This window comes from Dama dama, chromosome 27 (assembly GCF_033118175.1).
Source record: "Dama dama isolate Ldn47 chromosome 27, ASM3311817v1, whole genome shotgun sequence".
Taxonomy (NCBI): Eukaryota; Metazoa; Chordata; class Mammalia; order Artiodactyla; family Cervidae; genus Dama; species Dama dama.
This window is the reverse complement of record NC_083707.1, coordinates 59,344,135-59,370,707: the sequence shown is the minus strand read 5'-3', so window position 1 is coordinate 59,370,707 and position 26,573 is coordinate 59,344,135.

Sequence of the window (26,573 nt, the reverse complement as noted above, 5' to 3'; positions counted from 1 at the left end):
CAATGTTACTTCTATTTAGAGCCCGGCATTCTCCTCCCAATAATGATTTTTTTCTTCCCCATGAACAGGAGTCCAGCAGATGGAAAACCAGGAAAAAACAATTTCCTTTCCCTCCAATTCTTTTCCCTCCTGCCTGAAAAATCTCTAACAGATTTTTCAGCTAATGGGGAAAGCAAATTTGCCTTCTGCTGCGAATGGGCCTTTCTGTATTCAACTTGGCTCTCATGTTCTTTCCACTTATTCTGATTATTCAGGAGTGTCTGCCTTTTCTTCCCCTCCAGAGCTCTGCATAAAGGTGACCTCTTCCTGAACCATGGAAGACCCACTGAAATAGCATCCTTCTGGTAAAATATACTTTCTGTAACCCTTTGATATTCGATTGAGACACACATGCCTTTACTTGGGAAAAATGAAACAACTGGTGGATTGGCCCTCATGTCTAAATTCTAATTTAGGGTTTTTAAGAGAACATCTCACAAGGGGTTAAAATAAAATGAAAAATTAGAGAGGAGCTCTGAACCATAAAATTAGCACATTGGGTTCATTTATTTCTATCCTTCTGCTTCTATAGACAGGTGAAAGTGAGACAGACCTAAAGCCAAGTGCAGAAAAGGGGTGCTTGTGAAATCAGCTTCAGGAAATAGGTGCCATATTCCTTATTTTCCGTCTTTCTTGTGTGAACTGAGGACTGGTCTTACTGGATCTTTAAGGTCACATCTCTACATAGACTCATCATGGATGATGCCATATCAGTGTTTTGGGATGGTCGATACTCAAAGAATCATAATATTATGGACTGCATAGAAGATTTTTACAGAATTTTACTGAAAGAGAATTTTACACACTTGTCGTGGAGACTTGTGGGACATTTCATTTTCTACCGAATTTCTCCCTCCAGATTGATGAATATGCTTTTGTTAATATTACCTCAGGTCTCTTTGGTTGATTTTTGTTTCTACATTAAGCACTAAGGATACAATTCAAAGCAAACTAAAAAACCAAGCAAATTACTACCATTAAGCCTTAGGTTCATGTTTTAACCTGATAGATCAAGGTCCTAGCTAGCCATTCACATGCCTAGGGGGAGCTTATCTGCTGACACTGTTCTATTGTGTTCAGAACAATAGGCTCTGATAGCAAAGTATTTTCCGAATCTCTCTACTTCAAGAGTCTGCAGAATTGGTCAACTCTAAGTGGCTTGTTATATATTGCTGAACCTCTAGGGTTTTGTTTTCATATGGTAGAACCCTCAGAAAATTTAAAGCGAAGAATGAAAATAGTGAAAATATTATATTAACAGGTAAAAAAAGAAAAGCAACTGCATGGTTGCATCTATGAGTCTAAGAAGACGAGTTTACAGAATCCATTTAAATACTCTAGAGGAGTTGGAAGCTAGATGGCCAAGTTGTGTTCCTAGTTGCAAAACTGTCACATATATTTTTCTTGCAGCATTATAGGAATGGGTCTGGCAGACAAGCTAAGGACTTCAACCGGTGCCAATAGCCCAGATACCCACAGAGCTCCACCTCAGAGTGCCAAGAGAAAAATCCATTCATCCAGAAATAGCTGTATCTGTTTGCAAATTAATTTACTTGAATAAATTCCCATTCCCCAGAAAACAAATTCAGAGAAGGCACATGCCCTGCTGATAATCCAAGTGAAGTGTGCTTTACAGATGGGAGATTAATACAGCCAAATGTTTGATGGCACTTTCTTTTTTAAAAATAAAAATGTTTTTCTCACTAATAAAAAGCAGCTGTTAAAAAGAAAAATGAACAGTGGATGGTTGTTTTGGTACAGGAAACAGTATTTTAGAAGGAAATATGGCATACTGATTCAGGGTGTGTGTTGGCAGGTGGTGACTCGTGTTAATACGGCATGGGGTATGCTGAAATGGACCTGTTGTGGTGGGTAATGACAATGGGAATGGTTCTAGTTAAGAGATGACGGCCATTAGTAGGTAACCCTTCCTAGGGGCCTCCTCAACTAAAGGCACATATTTTTATCCAGTAAAAATGCATTTGAGCTAACAAGCAATCTTTCTCTCTTTTCATAAAAGTATCCATTGTTATACTCTGTCATTGCTTAGGTGTAGTTATTGCTTTAATGTGAATAATTTCCCCTAACACCTAACTGAGATGATTCTATGGGGGAGTAAGAGAGTTGGGGAGACTGGACAGGCAGAAGGAAGGGAAATGCAGGATCAGACAGCAAAGGGCGGGCGGGATATGTACACAGGACGTTAGGGGGCCAGGCAGTGAGTGAGAGGGAGCATCGGGAATGATGAGATGTGAAGAAACCTAAGGAAGCTGCATCCTTTTGGCCAACGAAACACTTCCTTTTCCTGAATACACTTGTGCCTCACTTCAGTAAACTGCTGATACTCAACCAAGTAGATTATTTTAACCACTCTATAAATTTATCAAACATTAGAGATACGGGTAAAGGATTGTGTAATACATGGAATATTCTTTTTGAGAAAGAGGTATATCTAAACTAATTGGACCCAAAGTTAGTTTCGGCTCGTGACAGTTTACACAGTACAGGGAAGTTTGATTTTTAGGCCAGCTTCATGGTGTTTTATTACTTCCAAGTGCTTACAGTGACTGGAACTAGGTTTGTGATTGGCACATCAAACGCCCGTTAGGGGTGAAATGTCTGGAGTCAGGCAGGCTCCATAACCTGTCCTGCTCTTAGCGGTATCCCTCTCCCTCCAGTGCTTCCTGAGACTTCTATCCTCCACAGGCAGAGGGAAGAGCTGGGCTCAGAGGGACTGATCTCATCGCTGCTGGCTCACCCTCATGGAAGCCCAGGCTCCTGGGGCCATTTCTCAACCCACTCTCTCGTCTCCATGCTATTCTGAGCTCCAGCTTCCCGGGCGCACATGCCAAGTATCTTTACCTTCTCAATCCCTTTCACCATGGCCATGTCACTCTTTCCTTTTGTGGCCAAACTCCTTGAATGGGATTTCTGCACTGGCTGATTCCAGTTTCTCTCTACTCCTTTTTTCTTGAAAATATTCTAACCAGGCCATCATTCTAGCACCTTACTGAAACCCCTCATCAGAAGTGGACCCTTGCCGATCATTGGTGGATGGGCTTCACATTGCTAAGTCCAGTGATAGGATCTCAGTCTCCATTTGACCTGGCCACAGAAGCAGGTAACACACTGCTTCTTTCCTTTCCCTCGACTTCTCCAAAATTACACTGTCCTAACTTTTCTCATTTTCTTCAGCTGTTCTTTCCCTGCCCCTTTTTCTTGCTATCCTGCTCTCTAACGATGGAGTGCCTCCAGCCTCAGTCCTTAGGCATCTATTTCATCTATTTTTAGGTTTCATATCCATTTGGACATCTGACAGACATCTGAATCTGTCAATGCTGGGCTTTTGATATTTCACTTGTTTCCTGACCTTAACCTGCTCCTTCCACAGTCTCAGTTAATGACTGCCTTATTTTTCCACGTAGGCCCCAAATCTTGGAGTTATCTTTGCCTTCTTTTTTTGCTTTCGTACTCACTATTGAATCATCAGTGAATTATACTGGCTCTATCTTCAAAGTATATCCCGTGACCACTCGTCCTTGTTCATGACAACATTATCACTCATGCTGGTGATGGCAATAGCCTCCTAAGTGGTTTCCCTGACCCTCTGCACAGCAGGCCTGCAGAAATGCACAGCAGAGCATCTCTCTCCTTTGATGGAATTCCTCCAAGGGCTCTTTTCTTAGGGAAGATAAGAACTGAAGACCATGGCTTCAGGCTACTACATGCCCTGGCCCTGCCGTAGCTCTCTGATTGCATCTCCCCTCTCATCCACCTCCAGTATGTGGGCATCCTTGCTGTGTTTTTTGTTAGCCAAGAAACTTAAAAGTGGCACATAATAAGCACCGAATAAATAAATATCAGTTGAATCAGTCAGATAGAGCTTGAGACAATATCATTGGCTTATCCAAACATGTACAGCGAAGCAATTACTTGAGTTTGGATTTAAATTCTGAGCTCACTGCCCCCAAATTCATGCTCTTTCCTATGAATCATACTGTGACTGATGCTGCCCTTACTTTTAGAGCAGGACTCTGAGTTGGTCACCTTAAAATAACTGCCCCAAACAGGTTTTTAGTTTTTAGGATTCTTAGAAAATACTCTTTCCTGAGTTTAGAGTTAAACCATAAAAAGTCAGAATCACCAGACATTTCTTTCTTGGAAAATTTTTGTCAAATATTTTCACTTTTTAAGACATGATTGATTTTATTCTTCATACGGTAACTTTGAACTGTATCTTAACCCCTATAGTCACAGCCCACAGTTACCTTGTTTACCACCACTTTCTTCCTTAGAAAAGAATATAGGTTTTCTAACCATTATTGAACTTCTTACAGATGTTGGTTTAAAGAAAAACCTTTTGAACTTCTAATAGGTTTTGAATTCATGAATCCTGAAATGAATTTATGATTCTTGAATCACTTGTCCTAGACCTAGAGAAGGGAAGAGTGAAAAAGAGTGATCCTAGCCCAGATGAACCCATTAACCACAGTTTGAATGAATAAGCACTGACTCCTCCAACCGCTGCTCGCTCAGAAAAGACTGGCCAGGGGACTGCTTTTCAGTGTTTGTATCCATCAGTTCTCCTTGGAATGAGGGGACACAGGGCCTTTTTAGAGTTAAGCGGGTTCCCTCCAAGCAAAGGGCCCCGTGTCACACAAGATGAGTGTGTCGCTCAAAGAGAGGATACATTTTTTTCTTTCGGATCTAATTTTCTTTTCTTCTCTTCAGTTTCCTCCCACTTCTGCAATGACTTCCCAACAGAAGCTGTCTCCTCGGAGAGACTGCTTCAGATTCCCAGCTGTGTTGTGACTCTGGGCTCCACAGGAGCCACTTTCTCTCCCAACTGATAATTTTGTCGGGGGACGTGGTGTGACATGCCTTCTCTGGTGCCAAGCTCCCCGCTGCGGAGGGACCCCGCCTCCGAGATGAACGCCCGAGTTATTTTGTTCTCCTGGAGGGTTTGTGGGGTCACCTGGTGTCTTTCTTTAGAGAAGAGGCTCTCTGTTGTTGTTTTAAACAACACGGGAGCTCACTCAGGGGCCAATGAGGAAGTGTGCTTGTGGGGAAACAATTTATTATTTTAAATGGTATTTTTAAGAGGGCTATAATTGGCCTTTTTCTGATCTTTCTTGAGGATGCTGCATTTCCATTTCTCCCACAGACTAATTCAAGACAAGTGAATGTGCAACTTGAATGCAACTCATGCCCTTCGGAGGTTTCCTGGCTTTGATGATGCCTACTCCATGAGAGCTTTCACAGACTTTGGAGCTCTAGGGGGCCTGAGCAGTAACAATGATGGTGGTGTGGTGGCCAGGGTGTGAGACGCAAATGCAAGTTCTAAATCCCCACGGTGGCTTCTGGGACACTTCTTAGACCTGTTTGCAGAGATGGCTCTGCAGAGTGGGACTACCCAACACTGAATTCTGTGTCAGGCTTATTATGGCATTACCCTGCAGGCAGAGGCAAACAGGAGCAATGTATAACTTCACTTTTCACTTTCATGTTTAATTGAATTAGATGATCAACTTAACTGCTTGATTTGGGATCCTGTAAGCACAGCCTATTTACCCAAAATGTATTTTAACTACTTGACTGGCATCGCCCTTTGTAGCCTAAACAAAAGGAAAGAAAAAGAGACATCTAGAGAGATATGATGCACATTTATGGGAAACACATTTTTTTAAATTAGAGTAAAAAGCCCACTATAAAGGAAGCCCTCTGCAGGAAAGTTATCACTGTCCTGTATGGCTAAATTCTTAGTATTACCTGAGCCATCATCTCCTCTGGTGGTTTCAAAGTTAGGGGTCACTGTGATCAGCTGGGGATGGAAGGCTTGTTAGGACCCTGGCAGTGGGATCTCACTCTTAGATTTCTGGGGGCAGTAGGGCTGGGATGGAGTGGAAAAAAGTGCATTTCTAGCAAGTTCCAGGGGTTACTGATGCTAGTCTTGTGACTCCACTTTGAGAACCACTGATTTAATCCACTGTATAGTAAACTTTCTTCTTCCTGGGATGTTTATCACGAATTACTTATAGGGTGATATGTTTATGTCTTTGCGACACATAGTAGTCCTTCTCAATGATTTATTTTAAGCACAATTCATTCTTGATATTTAATTAAAAAAAGGAACCAACTTCAAAGAATATTTTAGAGGTGTGAAGTAGGAGACAGCATGGAAAAAAGCAGTATTTCACAGACTTAAGAAAGGTATGGATCCATTTAAGTTGATTTAGGTTGTTTGGGGAGATCTCCTGGAGTAGGAAATGGCAACCCACTCCAGTATTCTTGTCTGGGAAATCCCATGGACAGAGGGGCCTGGTGGGCTACAGTCCATGGGGTCACAAAGAGTCAGACATGACCAACACAACTTGGAACGCACAGGAAACCACTGGAAGATTTTGTTTAGGGAACTTACATTACTTGGCAGAGAATCTGTCCACTCCATGGAGAACGAACTGTAAAGGGGAAAGACTGGCATACAGACGTGGACCTTAAAACTGTGACATCGCTTCCTTTTAGCTTTTTCATCCGTGTGATACGCAACATGCCAATGTGCTCATATTAACTTTAAAGATAGTCATCAAAATTCCAACATGCATACATTTATCAGATGTGTAGGGGGAATACAAATTTTCTACAGAGTCTTTATAATAAAAACAGTTTGAAGTATCAGAGAGAAGCCTCTCAATATGGCCTTAGATTTGTGTAGAAGATTCTGTTTTAGAAGAACCTGTGTAGGCTTTGAAGGCAGACCTGGTTTCAACAGCAGACCAGCCTCTGAAGCAGTTGTTTAACCTTACAGGATCTCTTTTCCCCAAAACAGTGCTAATAATGTTTTTGACTCTGTGTTTGTGTGTGTGTGGGGGGGGTGGGGTGGGGGTCAGGTGCATAAAGTCATTGCACTGAGCTTTGGGATTGTCACTTTACATATATTTACATACATTTAAATAAAGGTGTCAAGAGAAAAATGTAACACAAAATAAAAGCAGGTTAAAGACTTCAGAATCTAGAGGACCAGGGCAGTTGTAATTATCACAGGGGAGAAATGAGACCCAGGAAACGGAGATGGGGTCAGGATCAGGGTGTCTTTCTCTCAGTCTTGGCCTCCTCCCGCTGGTGCTTCTCAAGCGTGCTATTTGGAGGAAATCAGCAGTGAGAGGAACAAAGAAGGCTTCCAACTCTCTGAAAGAAATCAGCTTATTTCTCTATGGTCTCGCTTTGTAGATAAGGATAATTTTCATTCAAGGGGCTAATCCATTGTTCTGATTTCCATGTTGAACTCCAGGTCAACCCCACAGTGTGTCGTTAGCGGTCCACCGATCTCTGCTCCTTGGTAAGATTATGGTGGTAGAAGTTTCATAACCATTAGTATCCGTGCTACCAACTTCAATTGTTTTTAAATTATGCCACAATCCCAATGATTGTGATGTCATTCTCCTAAGGATGCTTAAACGAGACATCTCCAGACAGCCCTGTGAGATGGGGGCGTCATGATCTATTCTCAGAGATGAGAGATGCAAAATGGGTTAAGAGAGGGGGTGAAATTGAATGTATATCCTAAATTCTTTTCATCCTCTACATCTCTGATAAAAATTGTTAATAGAAAGCTTAATTTTAAATACCATTTCAGAATATATATTCACAAAACAGAGAAACCAGGAATTCTTACTTTGTCCAAGTGACACCAGGTCCGTTTGGTTGCTCCACGGTCCCTGCAATTACTTTTGTGACAACGATGAATAAACTTAACTCTTCCACCAAATATGCTTAAGGATAATTTCACACCCCAGTGCAATGCAGCTGCTTCTGCCATGGCCAGTGTTTAACAGCTCAGAGCAAGGTCACATGGGAGCATCAGAAAGAAAACAGAGCAGACTATTTCAGTTTGAAACCACGGCATCAAGGAGTATTGTGTGTTATCTCCACATTTGGACTTTTTTCCCCCCACTGAACAATTCCAAAGGGATAAATCCTGGTTATGGTGTGTTTAGAAAAATGTTTCTAATAACTTTTTAAATAAGGGGTTTATCAAGATCATGGTATATTTTGCCTAGAGTCTTTTTCTCTTTTAATTTTTAAGTTCAGGTATGTTTTGAGTGTGTTTCCATTTCATCTTCACTTAGCCTACCAGGCTGTAGTATTCCAAGAGTTATTTGATGTTGGAGAAGTTCTATACATTTTTTATAAGCCACGTTAAGCGCTTCTCTTTGAACCATAAAGCTGCATTTTTACCATCTCTAAGTGGAAACCAGTCTGTACAAATAACATAGAGCTCCTAAGTGCAAAATCACTAAAGAGGGAAAAAGGTATTTTGCAAAATCTTTTGTTATCCGGGAAGATGATACCCATCTACAAAGAACCAGGTAAGTGAGTAAGTAAGTGTAAGTAAATAAGTAAGTGAGTAAGTAAGTAAGTCGCTCAGTCATGCCCGACTCTTTGTGACCCCATGGACTGCAGCCCACCAGGCTCCTCTGTCCATGAGATTTTCCAGGCAAGGATACTGGAGTGGGTTGCCATTTCCTTCTCCACAGGATCTTCCCAACCCAGGGATCAAACCTGGGTCTCCTTGCACTGCAGGCAGATTCTTTACCGACTGAGCTACAAGGGAAGCCCACAAAGAACCAAAAGACCATTCTTTAATAATCATTATAGAACTGAAGCAAACAACCAGTCACCCAATGGTTCGATCAGATCAATGTCAAGTTTAAAAAAAAAATGGAGGGTGAAATTGCTAACCATTATCATGCATATATTTCTCTTCCTCAACCAACTTTGTTGATGAAATCTTTCACTTTTGAGGTAGCATATATATTTTACTGGAGAAGGAAATGGCAAACTACTCCAGTATTCTTGCCAGGGAAATCCCATGGACAGAGGACAGAGGATCTTGGTGGGCTACAGTCCATGGGTTGCAAGAGTCCGACATGTCTTAGTGACTAAACCACCGACCACCAGCATGTATTTTACATTGAAATTCAGCAGCTAATTCAGTTTTTTAGCCCCTTCTACTTCTTTTTCCTTTTATTCAAGAAACTGACCATGGTTTCATACTGATGCATTCAGAAATTTTAAAGCCAAGGGTAACCTGGACAAGGGCTTGGATTTGAGGAACAAGGTTCTACCATTAGTGTAGAGACCCACAGTTTTGAATGATAGGGCTTGCATTTTTTCATTGATGAGCATGCAGATTTTACAATGGAGGAAGTGAACCTGTCTGCTCTGATCTAGGACAGGCCTTGACAAATGAAAATGCAGAGAACTGCTGTTACCGTGGGAACTGGGGACAAGATAGAAAAGCAGGCTTCCCTGCTGGCCAGACAGTAAAGAACCCGCCTGCAATGTGAGCGACCCAGGTTCGATCCCTGGGTGGGGAAGATCCCCTGGAGAAGGGCATGGCAACCCACTCCAGTGCTCTTGCCTGGAGAATCCCATGGACAGAGGAGCCTGGCGGGCTACCGTCCATGGGGTCACAAACAGTCGGACACGACTGAGCAATTAGCACTTTCACTTTAGGAAAGCTGGAAGGCAGAGCAAGGCCCACTCACAGTCCTAGAGGCCCTCTCAGTGGTGGTCAAGTCTTGTTTTTGTTTTGGGAACTGTAGTCCATTCTTCAGAAATGTTCTTTAGGCAAATCCGATGCAGGAGCCGTGTTTCTGATTGAAGAAGGGGACTGCAGGAAGGACAGAGATCCTCCCTATGGGATCTGTTGTTCGCCCTTTCATGACCCCTTCTAGCCAACCCCAGCATTCCTCAGGGTTAGTGTGATAACCCCTGTGACCGATGCCAACTCTCTCATTTTACAGGTGAGAAAACCTAAACCAATAGAAACGCAGGGTTTTTATCTATGTGACACTAATCAATATTTTTTTGGCAGGAACTAAGTTACTTTCATTGTCCTTTGCCAGAGGTTGACAAACTTCTTCTGAAAAGGGCCAGATAGGAAACAAATTCTGTGGGGCATCTGGTCTGTGGATTCTTCATCTCTGCTGCTGTCGTGAGAAAGCAGACATGACAATACATCACCAAATGGGTTGGTTGTGCTCCAATAAAATGCTATTTATGGAAATAAATTTGCATTTTATATAATTTTCGTATGTTCTCAAATGTATTCTTACAGTCTTTTTAAAAAAATCAAAAAAGTAAAGATCATTTTTGACTCCTGGGGCTGTACCAAAATAGATGTCATGCTATATTTGGCTAACAGGCCATAGTTTGCCATCCCCTGCACTATACCATCTCTTTGTCCAACTTAACTGGTATTTCTCAGGCACTGCCTTAAAATAGGTTAGACGTTTTTCGGGTCCACAAAGCACCATTATTTCCCACTGACGTCTTCCAGCCAGCTGCTCTGCGGCCCTGATCTGGTCATCCTTTGCATCCCCTCCTCCGCCCACGTCTTACAGTCTCACCTGAGAGTTAAGGGAGTTTACTGAAATATTAGGATGCTCATGACTGTTTTCCCCTTGCACATGTGAATGCCTACTCAACCAAAATCAAAGCCAGACCTGGTTTGACTTCCTGTCCATATCCAGTCCTCCCAGTTTCCGTAATGCTGAGTGAGAAGAGGACCTGGGTCCCGCCCTCTTGGTCCTCGCGACGCTGTTGAAAGATGCACTTTGCTTCCTCTTCTCAGACGTTGTTCTCCTGAGCTAGATTCTTCTAAATTGATGAAGGTCAATAACATCACAAGCAGCAACATTTATAAGACTAAATAAATAATAACTAACATTTTCCCAGCAATCATTACAGGATACAAAATAACGATAGTTAAGGGTGTACAATCTATCTCCAAACCTAGGATTAATCCCATCTCTGCCACTTTGATCTGTGTGACGTTGGGCAATTTCCTTAAGTTGCCTTGACTTGTTTCATCATATATAAAATGGTAATGACAATAGCAGTATGTTCCTTATAAAGTTTTAGAACCAAAAGATTTAATATATGTGAAATTCTTCAAACAGTGCCTGGTAAATGTGAGGTGTTATAAATATAGCACTGTTCAGCATGTTAAATCTAGACATTGTCCATGTGTATCATGAAAATATTAGTTAAGAATTATTGAATGCTTACCAGAGAAATCAGGAAATACTCTAAAGTCTTTCTACATGCTGAATAATTTAATTTTTTTATAATCCTCTGAGACAGATACTATTAAAATGTATTTAAAGATGAAGGAGCTAAGACACAGAGAAATTACTGTAGCTAGCCCAAGGTCACATACCTGGTAAATGGTAGAGTCATTCTTAAAAGCAAAATAATTGAGAGTCAGTGCTGAACAGATGTAGGTTGAAAGTTCATATGATCCTATAAGTGAAATCCAAGTGTCAGGTGAATTCAGGCTTTGATAGTTCCTGGAATATTAAATATAAGAGACATCTCTTGAAACCTAGAAGAGTGAGTTACGAAAAATGACAAGAAAGTACTGCTTTACACAGTGGACAGGGAATCCAGGGAATTTATTACCTTAGGAAGCTCCAGAGGCTTCTAGAAACCTGACCTAACCAGGTAAGGTTGTTCTTTGGGGAGGAGGGAAAGAATATATCTCCCCTGCCCCACATATTACTTGTTAGGTTAAAGAATGATGGCTTAAACAAAATATTAGCCTGGTTTAGAATAGTAATCTTATATTATTCTTGCTTTAGTAAGTTTTGTTTTCCATTTTTTAAAACTTTCTCCCCCGTGTGTGTGTGTGTGTGTATGTTAAGTCACTTCAGTCCTGTCCAACTGTTTGCAACCCCGTGGACTGTAGCCCACCAGGCTCCTCTGTCCATGGGATTCTCCAGGCAAGAACACTGGAGTGGACAGCCATGCCCGTCTCCAGGGGACCTTCCCAGCTCAGAGATAGAACCCCTGTCACTTATGTCTCTTGCACTGGCAGATGGGTTCTCTCCCACCAGCACCACCTGGGAAGCCTTGCTTTCACCGTAATCAGATGGGCGCCTCCAAGGGCACCAGGAGGTGGGCAGACAGCTGCAGACACGCTGGACCCCAGCGCAACAGCCTCTGGTGTTTCAACCCCAGGCGGGGGCCTCTGCTCGCGTGTCCCCAGTGCTTTTGATCAAGGGCCAGACTCAGAAGATTGACAATTAGCTCAGGATCTGAAGGGATTGTTTTGAGAGCATGTACAAAAATGTAAACACCCCAGTGGGACAACTACAAGCGTTTTACACAATCATGAGTTTGAAATCTAGGGGCACATCATTATGCTATTTGGCTCTAAATGTTTCCCACTATGTTTTCTTGCAGTCTGTAAAGACTGAAACTTCAAAAGACATTAATTAATTGCTGACAGTTTTACCAGCATGCCGTGGGAAAAAAATGAACAAACAAAAGATAAAACAATCTTGGCTAAATAGTTGTGCTGTTGAAAAACACTTTTTTTCACCTTTAGGTAGAAAGCGTTTCATTATAGAGTTTTCAAATATTCCCAAGGGTTTACACATATCTCAGGCTACAAAAGCTCAATTTTCTTCTTTTCCTCTTTGTCCAATTATCTCCTCCTTTACCATTAAAGTTGGGTAAAAATAATATCTTGATATAATAATTGGTTGTGAATTAGTCATTTCAGTGAGCTATCTTGCTCCACAAACCTGTTTTACTTTTGTGGTTCCTACTCTAATAAATGATATCACTGAAGCTAGAAACCTTAGAATCCACTCAGAATTACTCATAGTCTCCCAAACGCACACTGGCAAGTTGATCCTACCTCGGGGATATGTATCTAATATCACCACAGCCACTGAATTTACCAATGTCTTGCAACAGATACCAATGTCTATTGTTTTTTATTTTAAAAATTTTATTTGTTTGTATTTTGGCTGTGCCACACATCATGTGGGATCTTAGTTCCAACTAGGGATCAAAACCACACCCGCTGCATTGAAAGGGTGAAGTCATAACCACCGCACCACCGGGGAAGTCTCTACCATAATTTTTAAAGACTGCCTCCACGTCACTTTTCAAAAACCTTCCTTAAGCCTTTAAAGTAGAATTATTTACTCCTTCATTTGTACTTTCATTTTCATGTAATAGCAAATTAAAATATTAAAACAAAGATGTGAACAGTCATTGGAAACAGGAGTTTGAATCTTACCTCTGCCACCTAACTATAAGCAGATGATATAACTTCTCTGAGCCTCAAAAGATATCTGTAAAATATGGGCCCAGGAGGTTTTTGTAAAGATGGAATGAGCCAGCACAGTGGTAAGCATATTATCAGTGATCAATAAATATTCATTTTCTTCCCAATATTTATTGCAACCTCCGTCAACTGTGATATAACTGATCATGATTGTGTGTGATTGTGTGTATATGTGTGTATCTTGTGTGAGCTTCTTGAAGATAGGAACCTTCCAGCACAAAGTAAGTCTCAGTAAACATTCATCATATTGAATTAAGTCCTAAGTCTACGTCTATCCTTCAGTTATATTATTAACACTATAGTCAATAAAATTATTTTTATTTAAATAGATAAGTTGAATGACTATTAATTTTTGTATTTTACCTTGTTATTTTTTCCCCAAAAATTTGATAGGTAAATCAATATGTGATTATCTGAGTTATAGCCATTAAAATAATAAAAATGAAAACAATGAATAAAAACATTGAAAACAATATTGGTATTCAGTTCAGTTCAGTCGCTCAGTCGTGTCCGACTCTTTGCGGCGACATGAACCACAGCATGCCAGGCCTCCCTGTCCATCACCAACTCCCGGAGTTTACTCAAACTCATGTCCATTAAGTTGGTGATGCCATCCAGCCATCTCATCCTCTGTTGTCCCCTTCTCCTCCTGTGCCCTCAATCTTTCCCAGCATCAGGGTCTTTTCAAATGAGTCAGTTCTTCGCATCAGGTGGCCAAAGTATCAGTATTAGGTTTCTTTTTCAAAGTCATATGTTTGACATCATAGAAGCTATATATATATATATATATATATGTGTGTGTGTGTGTGTGTGTGTATGTGTGTGTGTAGCTATAAAACTATGTTTTCTTAAGGACAGGTATTTCATATTAAAAAATATGGGCCTTAATGTTAAAATTATAGCTGGAAGGGCTAAGAGCCCAGATCCATTAATATTAGAAACGAGTGGTAGAATCTAATGTCGGGAACTAATGGCCCCATGATATAAGGAACATATTTTAATTAAAAGTAAGATCCGCAGCCTATCTGAGATTAGTCCTTTGCTGTTGCCACCCAGGCACAGGGGGAGGGGCGAGTGGAGAGAGCCCTTTCAGCAGGACAGACTCCTCCAGTCTGAGCCAGTGGGCTTGGACAGGCCAAGCCAACGTGACTATAAAGAAATCCCACTTCCCAGAGTGTGAGCCTTCTCCTGTGAGCGAGTCTCCCTTGCTATAGCAGGTCCCCAAGAAAAGCACAGTCTCTTGAGGGTTAATGTCACCTTCTACCCTGCGGCTTACTGTGTCTTGGCCAGGCTGCACACTTCCTGAGCTCGAAAGGCTACTTAAACAATCGTGGTTTCTCTTCTGTGTCTTTTGGTTACTTCATCTTTACTGCATGAATGGGCCTATGTCTCCTGGTGCCTAGACTTTATTAAACCAGTACGTCTCTCTCTAATTGTCACCACATGGATGGCTGCATTCCTATAGGACTTCTGATTTCTGAGGAAAAGAGACCAATGTGTGTCTCTCGTAAGCAGGAGAATCGTGTGATAATTTATTATCCATTATATATTTTGGCAGCTTTGTATTTTGGTACCATTTTTCACTTGCACAAAAGTTGCGAGATTATTAAGAAGAATTCCTATATACCTTTCCCCCAGATTCAGCAGCAATTTTTACTTCTTGTTCCGTTTCCTGTCTGTGTTTACACATCTATGTAGTCAGTCATACATCTGTACCTGTATGTATGTATGTATGTATCATAAATCAGTTCACAGTGGAGTCCCGTTATTTGCAGTAGCTATATTCTGTAACTCTGGCAGGAGCACTGAATTAGCAAATACTGAATATTTGCTCTTAGAAGAAATACAGGATTATATTCCTCTGGATCTCTGGTCACAACCATTTTTAATCAAGTGAGCAACACATAACTTTGTTTTATGTGTGTACTGTTTAAAGAGAGCTTATTTGATATATAAATGATAAATATTTTTATTTAAAACATTTATTGATTTATTGACAGTATAATCAATATAATCAACAACGTCAGTTCATTAACATTGAACTTTTGACCAAGGGCACTATAACTTATGCGAAGCTTACTTAGGCACGTATTTTCTCTGTAAGGCACATTACAGCCTTCTCGAATTTGGGAACACTAAACACCACTTCTGCACTGTGATTGGAGGTCATTTTAAATATTAAAATCACCAAAAAAAGTTTAAAAAATGCCAAAAAAATAGTGACACTCGATAGACCTGGCAAAGGACATGTGTTTGCAACATGAGGGCTGAAACAAGGCCAAGTGTAACCTTGTTCTGCCTCCTCTGGGAACATGCAAGTCAGGAGACTCAGATTTTTTGCCACTTTGCCTATGCTTATGAATGATGACTGAAGTACTATGCTCATTGATTTTTTTGAGTTACAAATAAATATAGTGAGTAGGCAAATTCATGGAATTGGATTCTGTGAATAATGGGGATTAGTTGTATATGTGTTTGACCCTTATATGTTTATGTCTTTTTCTGAACCATATGAGAGTAAGTTGGAGACGTAGCTATTTACTGATAAATGAGGCATTCTCTTACAAAACCAGTACAGTGATCAAATCAGGGAACTTAATGGTGATAAAATACAGTCTATTTTCCATATTCAAATTTTATCAGCTGCCTCCATATCCTTTGCAGCTATTTTCTGTTTCCCCTGGTCTAGAATTCAGTACAGGAAGTGTAATGCATTTCCTTTCATTTTCACGGCTCTCTTCTCCTTTAGAACAGTTTCTTTTTATTTGTGCCTTTTGACATTGATATTTTTAAATAGTTGTTTTGTAGAATGTTCCTCTGTTGGGCTTGTTTGGTGTCTCCATGATGAAATCGGCATGATGTGTTTTAGTAGAGCTATCGCAGAAGGACATTGTACCCTTCTCAGCGTACCCCATCAGAGGTTGTGCTACTGTGGTTTATCTCTTGGTTAAGGTGTAGTCTGCCAAGTTTTTCCACCATTTTCCCTTTGAAATTAATAAGCAATTGATGGAGAGGACGATACTTTGAAGCTACAGAAACATCCTGTTTCTCATTAAACTTTTGCACACTAGTTTAAGCATCATATATATACATATATATATATATATATATCTACTCTAAGGAAAAACTTTTCCATCTATTTATCTATTTATGTACTCTATTTATATCTAAATGGATGTATGAATCTCTATTTTATTCAATGGAATATAAGCCATTTCAATCAATATTTAACATCCAAATTGTCCAAAATTTGTCCAGTGGAATATATTTAGTATATCTACTCTAAGGAAGAACTTTTTCATCTATTTATGTACTCTATTTATATCTAAATGGATGTATGAATCTCTTTTATTCAGTGGGATATAAGCCACTTCAATCAATATTTAACATCCAAATTGTCCAAAACTTGTCCAGTGGAAAATATTTAGTATATCTACTCTAAGGAAGAACTTTCCCATCTATTTATGTACTCTATTTATATCTACATGGATGTATGAATCTCTATTTTATTCAATGGGATATAAGCCATTTCAATCAATATTTAACATCCAAATTGTCCAAAATTTGTCCAGTGGAATCTCTTTCAAACTGGCCTGTATTCTTTCAGTACGCCTCCAGCATTCCTTCAGCACTTCCTTGCTTTATGGTGCAGTAAGAGGTTCTAGGCTTTTCTGAAAAAAGTATCTCTGCTTTATTTCAGCAGAGAATGGTCCATAGAGACCAAGACTTGGGCTCTAGGTATATTCAGTGCTGCCGACGGACCATTGCTTCTAGGCCCCTTCATCAGAGAGCCTAGGAAATAGATATGTACAGGTGTATGCTTGCACACATACTCACATCATCAGACATATCAGATACCTAGACATCCATATCTACATACACGCACGTATATGTGTGCACACGTATTACATAGATAAAGATTTGTGTTTCTCTGTGTGTGTGTGTATATATTTATTGGTTTATACTGATGTCTCCTGTTCCAGTCCGGCCCTGTAGAGTGCATTCCAGTCAGCTGTCTTTCCACGTTTGTAACTCCTTCTCCAACAATGAGAAACCTAGCTTTCACTATCCTCAATACACTTACACTTCCGTTGAAGCTAGAGTATATGGAGTACAGGTTTTAAATTTCTAACTCATACCACTGTGAAAAAGAAGCAAACCTACAAACTGTAATTCAGTGTCTGTTAGTGTCTTAGTTTAATGCACACAGAATGAAATGCATACATCTCCATGTATAATTCAGTTAGCTGTGAGAATGTACCAATACCCCCTTGCTCTTTTTGCACACAGTCATTCATATCACGGTCCCCAACCTTTTTTCCTGACTGCTTGCAGTTTGTAAGCTTGCGTGTGGTTTTCTTTGTATTCATCATGCTTATGCTTTGCTGATCTTCATCAAACTGTAAGTTCATGTTTCAACAAATTTGAGAACTTTTCTGCCACTGTTTCCTCAAATATTTTTCTGTCCCCTTTTCTCTCCTTCTGTGACTCTAATAACTCACATGTTAGACTGCTCCGTATTGTTCCTCTCGTCACTGAGGATAAATCCTCTTTCTCTCCTCTTCAGATTAGATGATTTCTACTGATCTGTCTCCAGGTTCACTGATCCTATGTCTTCCGTATCAAACATTCTGCTAATCTCATCCACTGATTTTAAGATTGAGGAAAAATTGCCATGTAACATAATACTTCCCGGTGTGCAGCGTGAGCATTCAATATTTGTATCCACTGTGACGGAATCACTGCAGTAAGTCTGTGTAGTTACCATCTGTCATTGCACCAAAGTTACTTTTTTTATTTTTTTGCTTGTGATGAGAACTCTTAAGGTTTACTCTCTTGGCAACTTTTAAATATGCAATACTACAATAGCACTGACTGTAATTTCCATGCGTACATATATCCCTGTGGCTTATTTATTTTATAACTAGAAGGCTGTATCACTTCAACTCCTTTACTCATTTCTTATACCCCTACCCCCTTCCTTTCTGGAAATCACCGGTTTGTGTTCTGTACCTTTGAAATTTGTTTTGTTTGTTCATTTGGTTTTTAGATTGTATGTATAGAGGAACCAGAGATCAAATTGCCAACATCTGCTGGATCATTGAAAAAGCAAGAGAGTTCCAGAAAAACATCTATTTCTGCTTTATTGACTATGTCAAAGCCTTTGACTGTGTGGATCACAATAAACTGTGGAAAATTCTGAAAGACATGGGAATACCACACCAGCTGACCTGCCTCTTGAGAAATCTATATGCAGGTCAGGAAGCAACATGTCCAGAACTGGACATGGAACAACAGACTGGTTACAAGCAGGAAAAGGAGTACATCAAGGCTGTATATTGTCACTCTGCTTATTTAACTTATATGCAGAGTATAGCATGAGAAACGCTGAGCTGGATGAAGCACAAGCTGGAATCAAGATTGCTGGGAGAAATATCAATAACCTCAGATATGCAGATGAACCACCCTTATGGCAGAAAGTGAAGAGGAACTAAAAAGCCTCTTGATGAAAGTGAAAGAAGAGAGTGAAAAAGTTGGCTTAAAGCTCAACATTCGGAAAACTAAGATCATGGCATCTGGTCCCATCACTTCATGACAAATAGATGGAGAAACAGTGGAAACAGTGGCAGACTTTATTTTTCTGGGCTCCAAAATCACTTCAGATTGTGACTGCAGCCATGAAATAAAAAGATGCTTACTCCTTGGAAGAAAAGTTATGACCAACCTAGACAGCATATTAAAAAGCAGAGACATTACTTTGCCAACAAAGGTTCGTCTAGTTCGTCTAAGGCTATGGTTTTTCCAGTGGTCATGTATGGATATGAGAGTTGGACTATAAAGAAAGCTGAGCACCGAAGAATTGATGCTTTTGAGCTGTGGTGTTGGAGAAGACTCTTGAGAGTCCCTTGGATTGCAAGGAGATCCAACCAGTCCATCCTGAAGGAGATCAGTCCTGGGTGTTCATTGGAAGGACTGATGTTGAAGCTGAAACTCCAATACTTTGGCCACCTGATGCGAAGAGCTGACTCATTTGAAAAAAACACTGATGCTGGGAAAGACTGAGGGCAGGAGGAGAAGGGGACGACAGAGGATGAGATGGTTGGATGGCATCACTGACTCAATGGACATGAGTTTGAGTAAACTCTGGGAGCTGGTGATGGACAGGGAAGCCTGGCGTGCTGCAGTCCATGGGGTTGCAAAGAGTCAGACACAACTGAGTGACTGAACTGAACTGATAAATGAGGTCACGTGGTATTTGTCTTCGCTCTGTCTGATTTCATTTAGTAAAATACCCTCAAGATCCATCTATTTTTTTCCCAAATGGCAAGATTTCCTTTTTAGTGACCAATATTTCATTTTTAATATATGCCACATCTGCTGAGTGGCACTTCGGTTGCTTCCCTATCTTGACTACTGTAATAATGCTATGATGAACACAGGGGTGCATTTACCTTTTTGAATTAATGTTTTTTTCCAGATAAATACCCAAATGTGGAATTGCTCGATCATATGGGAGTTCTGTTTTCTAATTTTCTGAGGTACTTCCGTTCTGTTTTTCACAGTGCCTGCACCCATTTACCCTCCCACCAGCAGTGCACAGGGTTCCCTTTCCACCACATCCTTGCCAACAAGTGTTATTTACTGCCATCCTAACAAGTGTGAGATGGTATTTCACGGTGATTTGGATTTGCGTTTCCCTGATAATTAGTGACATTGAACATCTTTTCATGTTCCTGTTGGCCATCTGTATGTTTTCTTTGGAAAGATGTCTATTTAGATACACTGCCCATGCTTTAATTGGATTGTTTGTTTGTTTTTGCTATTGAGTTGTATGAATTTTTTTTATATTTTAGAAATTAATCTCATCATAAATATGGTTTGCAAATAACTTTCTCCCATTCAGTGAGTTGCCTTTACATTTTGTCGATGGTTTCTTTTGCTGTGTAGAACCTTTTTAGTTTTGGTAGTCTAACGTGTTCATTTTTGCTTTCATTGCCTTTGCTTTTGGTATCAAATTAAAAAAAAATGATTGCCAAGACATTAAGTCAATGAGCTATCAATATTTTCTTTTAGGAGATTTTTGGTTGCAGGTCTTACATTCAAGTATTTAATCCATTTTGAGTTAATTTTTGTGTATGGTGTAAGAGAGTGGTCTAGTTTCATTCTTCTGAATGTGGCTGTCTTCAATCCTCTGATTTTTAAAATTTCTCATATTGTACTATTGGGTCTCCATTGTTTGCAGTTTTTATTTCTCTGGTGAAATTCTCTTTTTTTTTTCACTCTATATTTTCCTGAGTCCTCAAACAAATTTATAATATCTGCTTTATATTCTGACCTCCCTGTATATTTCAGTTGGCTTCTGATAGCCAATGTCTCACTTCATTGTGAATCATATTTTTCTATGTTTTTCTTATCTAGGAATTTTTGTCTTATAAACAGAAAATTGTGTATAAAGTGTTCTGGAGAGTAATTATGTTATCTTCTCCTGGAGAACATTTGTAACTGTTTTATCAGGAGTGAATTCGTCTGGACTCAAACTCTAAAAGCTAGTTCCCTTATGGTTGGCAGCAGCTAAAATTTCTAACAGTTTGTCAGTTTTTGTAAGACACTTAGGAGTCTGAGCTGTTTACAGAGCAGAGGTCAACCAAGGCTTTGGGCGATTTTAAATGCAGAATTCTGTACTTCCTCATATGATGACTCTTTTCCAGGTTTCCCTTTAATAGATTCTAGGTGCTGTGACAGTCTTGAAACCCAGGGAGTAAGACCCATGCTTTCTGCCTGAGGTCCAAACATCCCACACTGAAGAGTGAGGACTTCCTCACATGAGACGTTTCATAAAGCTGAAGCTGCCACGTGAATGCTTCTTTGCTAAAGGTTGACTCTCTTCCAGTTTCTTCTTGCTTCTGACCATTTCTTTTCTCTCATTTTATCCAGTGTTTATATAATCTTATCTGCAGGAGTTTTCATCCAATACCAGCTACTCTGACAGCTCTAGAAGTAAAATTCTATTAACTTTTAATGAGATATTTGTTGTTTTCATTTCTTTTTGTTGTTGTTGTTAAGAAAATTTTTGTTGTTTTATCGTGTCACGGGGCTTACCAGGTGGTACAGTGGTAAAGAATCTGCCTGCCAATGCAGGAGATGTTGGAGACAGAGGTTCAATCCCTGGGTCGGGAAAATGCCCTAGAGAAGGAGATGGCAACCCACTCCAGAATTCTTGCCTGGAGAATCCTGTGGACAGAGGAGTCCGGCAGGTTACAGTCCACTGTGTCGTGAAGAGTTGGACGAGACTGAGAATGCACGCTGTATCATGAGGCATTGAAACATCTGATCAAATCACTATCTGGGTGGTGAGGCAGATGCTTTATCCTTCACTTCTTTTGGTTCTAGAACAACTTGTCAGTACATTTTTAAAAAGACCATCCTTTGCACTACTGAAGTCTTTCCAAGGCATGGGGTAGTACAACCCAAATGTTTGCCAGATGCAACTAGTCTAGCATCCAAACCTCATGCATACCTCCTCGGTTTCAGGGGTGTTTCCTGAGGGACTAATCCTTGCTGTTTGTCCTCTGCATTTGACTTTATGGAATGGGAGTAAAAAAGCATCCTGACTACTATAATTGCCTTATATGTCTTTCATTAATTACTTCACTGTAAATATAACTGTGTTCATGCTCAATTATCCTGTGTCATAGGGGCGCTTAGACTCTGGCTATGTATTTTACTATAATTGCTTTGAATCCTCTGAGCTCCATGGTTAATTTATGACTAGGTTCTGTTCACTTTATTATTTATTTACTTGTTTATTTACTTATTTACTTTGGTTCATTTTATATTAATCCTCCCTCAGCCTTCTAAGTAGTTAGATACCTTTTACTTTCCCTCATTTAGTTATCTTTTTTTCCTCTTAGGGGAAGTGTACTCTCTTTTTTCCCAAAAGCCTAGCATCAATTTCCTTCTCCTTTTTATTTTTATCTTAGATTTAAAAAAAAAACAATTCTGGCAGACTGCCTCTGCTTAGAAGTTACGTTAATGACCCAATTTCAGCAATCCTTCCAATTTACTTTGGGCTGCATGGAAGGTTTAATTAAGTAAAAGAAAATTATGATGAAAATATAACACAGAGGACATCAGAAGGAACAAGCAAATGGGGTTTTGACTAGTCTACAGATCATTTATCACCAAGTGATCCTTGAAGATACAGAAACTCAAAATATCTTGATTTAGAAATTAAAACCTGCCTACTAAATAATAATAGCAAGAAAGGAAAAGTGCTGACCTTATTCTTGCTAAAAGTTCTGCTCCTCTTTACTTTATGTGTGCACATTTTTTGAAGCATAACATCTGGATGACCCCATTAGTTGTTCTTTTTCTCCTCCTGTCTTTCTCTGATTCTTTTGTCATATTCTTTTGGTCACTGGGTGTTCCAGTGCTAATTCTCTTTATTACCTTTCTTTATTTTAGCCCAGTCCTGAAATTGCCCACGACAGATGCTTCTCTCCTCCAGCAAAATTACCCCACGTGAACTCTTGACAGTTGTTCCATTGTCTCCCTGTCTCAGGCATCTTCCTGTCCTGGAGGATGTCCTCCAGACAGCTGGAGACAGTCTGCCAGAGGTCAGAAACTCCATGACTGGGCAGGAGTGTGAAGAGCCACATTGAAGCCACAATATCTGTTCCTTCTCAACAGTTAGTTCTCAGTCTTAGCTGATGGAGGAAAATGAACATCAGGAGCAGGATTCTGAACAGGATCACATGCTTGGCCCACGCAGAAGAATGAGACTTGGGGCACACGGTGCTGAGCCGAGGAGCGGCTGCAGGTCAGAGGACACTCGGCGGGCCGTGAGGTTTCACGGGCAGCAGGGACGGGCAGGGCGCAGCCGCGGCGCAGCCGGAGGCGGTCAGGATCCAGGCTGCGCTGCTGCTGGGTCGGCGCGGCTGCCTCGGCGAGAAAGGCTTGTCAGCGCGGCTTGTCCTGGTGTCAGACAACCAGAGGGCTCCTCTCGGCGGTCAGTTTCTCTAATAAAGAACAGAAGACCTTGCGCGAGACTTCTGTATTGACTTTTCAGGAACTACTGCAAGCCTCCAGGTGCCAACCTATAAATATTTTTGAAAACAAGAGTTCAGAGTCTCTTTCATATTGGTTTTTTAATCTATTCACACCAATATCATCTAAATAAATAAAGCAGAACTTCAGTGATAAAGCATGCTCTTGATGGTAACAGTCTAAAATTTAACTTTATTTTGCATCTTTATATGGTTTTGCGTGGAAAGTTCTAGAGGGTTGCCATGATTGATCAAAATCTTGTCTCTCTGCAATGTTTGATTTATACAGATTCTTTTCCATAACAATTATATGATTTTTAAAAATTAAACTGCCCTTCTTTGCCAAGATGATAGCAATCTTTTTTAGTCCATCTTATAATTTGTCTCTAAAATGCCTGTCTTCATAATATGCTGATCATTAGAGTAATGCATATTTGATGAAAACGGGTAATAAATAACATTTCAAAGTCTATTTCTAGGCACTGATTGATGTACTATTGTTTTGTCCGCTGTGTTTAACAGCCCTGTCTTACATCTTCTAGATTTTAGCAGCACCCGCTGAGGAGTGAATGAGAACTGACCTGTTTTGAAATCCTCTTCCAGAAATAAAATTCTCCTCCTGTTACTTTTGTGGCTGGGCAGGGAATTTGGCACACATATTGCCATTCATTTGCAAATGCAAAGTCACCACTTGACAGCCTATTCACTCTAAGGAGGACACAGTCTATCAAACAAGATCAAGGGTACTTTTTATAGACTCACAAACATCTCTCTTTATGTACATACATAAAAGGAGGTGATAAGAATAGAATCTCCCTCACTGGGAAAAGTCCCCTAAGTACAAATACCCAGTTCTATGAAATGTATTGATCATAAAGGGGAAGTGCTCTAGCAAAAGGGCCACTAAGCGACTCGGGTTGGATTGATACACACCGCGCGTGGGGCTCGGTCCTATCGAGGAGCTCTCTTGTGCACTCTTTAGGGATGAACCAGTTCAGAAGAATCTTTAATGAGCACTTTACCCATCCTCACATCTCTTGCAGAGAGCCACTTGGCTGTTCGCCCAGGGATGTTACCCGCAGAAGAGGAGACAGCTCTGCTCGGGCCTCCGCCTGCCCGAGCTGGGGCCGCGCATGGAGCCCAAGCGCCGCCCGGGGCCGGGCCCTGCGCACCCCAAGCCCGCTCCCACCGGGCCCGGCGCAGGGCAGCGCGCCGACCAGTGAGGTACATGCCAGCGGACTGGAAACATACGGTCCTCTCAGTGTTCTGACCCAGCTTTCAATGTTTTCTTTTTAGCGCCAACTATTCACTCTTTCCTTGTAGGAGCAGTCTGTGAGTTCAAGCTTTCTAAGTGGTTGGGTTCACCTGTTTCTCCTTTTCCTGCTGACTTCTTTTTTTATTTTTTTGAAACTTCAGTTCAGTTCAGTCGCTCAGTCGTGTCCGACTCTTTGTGACCCCATGAATCGCACTTCGCCAGGCCTCCCTGTCCGTCACCAACTCCTGGTGTTTATTCAAACCCGTGCCCATCGAGTCGGTGATGCCATCCAGCCATCTCATCCTCTGTCGTCCCCTTCTCCTCCTGCCCCCAATCCCTCCCAGCATCAGGGTCTTTTCCAGTGAGTCAACTCTTCGCATGAGGTGGCCAAAGTACTGGAATTTCAGCTTCAGCATCAGTCCTTCCAATGAACACCCAGGACTGATCTCCTCGCAGTCCAAGGGACTCTCAATATATGTCAAATGAAGCACCATTGAGACTGATTTTCAGAAAAGAAGAATAAAAAGGATAGAAGAGGGAGAGAGCCAAAGCTCGTGGAAATAGATAACAAGAACGATATATAAATTAAATCTGAGAAGTGGTCACCTACATACTGGATTTAACTGGATCATCTCAGCATTGTTTCCAATTCTAAAATATCTGAAAGTTGCCAAAAATATTCTCCTTTAGTTGGCTGCCAACCATGAGATAGGCAGGTAAACTTTTTTATTTTTCTTTTGGGGAAGATGTCTACTTTCTTAAATCTTATTTAATCCCTGTATTAGATAAAGAATGTACTTTGGTGAATAAGATGTTGGATATTATTATTCTGGGATCCTTCCACAAAATTGTTTCCAAACATGAGCAATAATGTCCTTTGGTCTTTCTTTAGCCATTAACTAGTCTCTTTTTGCTTCTTTGGCCTGCAAACCACTAGAGATATCATAGATTCCAAGGACACTTTTCCTTTCAGTCATCCTAATACAATGTTTGAAACAGTCAAGTTCACTCTTCATTCGTTAGTATTCATTTATTTGCTAGCTTTTCTCAACCACAGTCAATTTCCATTATTCAACTAATCCCTCAATCAATCAGATTAAAAATTATATCTTTACTACTAATACATGTCCAATACTAGGAGCTATAATGAAACTCAGAAAAATCTAACACTGTTCTGGTTTTTAATGGGCATAGTACCACAGTTGATGCTAACCCAGCCAGAGTTGATACTCTGTAAATCCTGAGTGTTATACTAGAAATTCACAACCATCAGACCCTATGCACATCCCTAAAGTGCACACTATGAGGATTAAGAAAGTGACTGAAAAGCTAAGCATTTGGGCTCAGTGGCTGAAATATGCCCCTTAGTATTTAATTTACATTTTAATTTACGTTCATTGGTCATCAATTGTGGCTCAGCAGTAAAGAATCTGCTTCGGTGCAGGAGACCCGTGTTCTACCCTCTGGTCAGGAAGATCCCCTGGAGGAGGAAATACTCCAGTATTCTTGCCTGGAGAATCCCATGAACAGAGGAACTTGGCGGGCTCCAGTCCATGGGGTCGCAAAGAATTGGACAATACTGAACCACTAACACTTTCAATGTGTACTAATAAATGGCGGTAAAGATGCAGACTGGGCATTTATTAAAATGGACATTTAGCTTAAATAATGTGAAATTTAAGAAACTGTTAATTAAATTACTGCAGAAAAGAAGATAGAGATTTTGGAAAAGTTGGACATCGTTTTTTCTTTTAAATTATAAATTGAAAAAAAAAATTATACCTTTAAGCCTGAATCACTGAAATGTGAGGCTGAAAGTAGTTAGTTATCTTCAAGGCATAGGACACACCATTTTGACTGAAGAGATTTTGGTGAAACAACCTAATTCAATTCCTGAATAATTCTTTCAAGTGTATGAGATGCCATTATAATTTACTACTGCTTTGTTACTATTAAGTTAGAAATACCACTAAAAAATAGCAATTATACTTGCTTACATATGTAGCATATATACATACAATATACCAATAGCTCTCTCTATATATCCATATACATAGCATATAATTATATAATTTTATCTAATAAATCT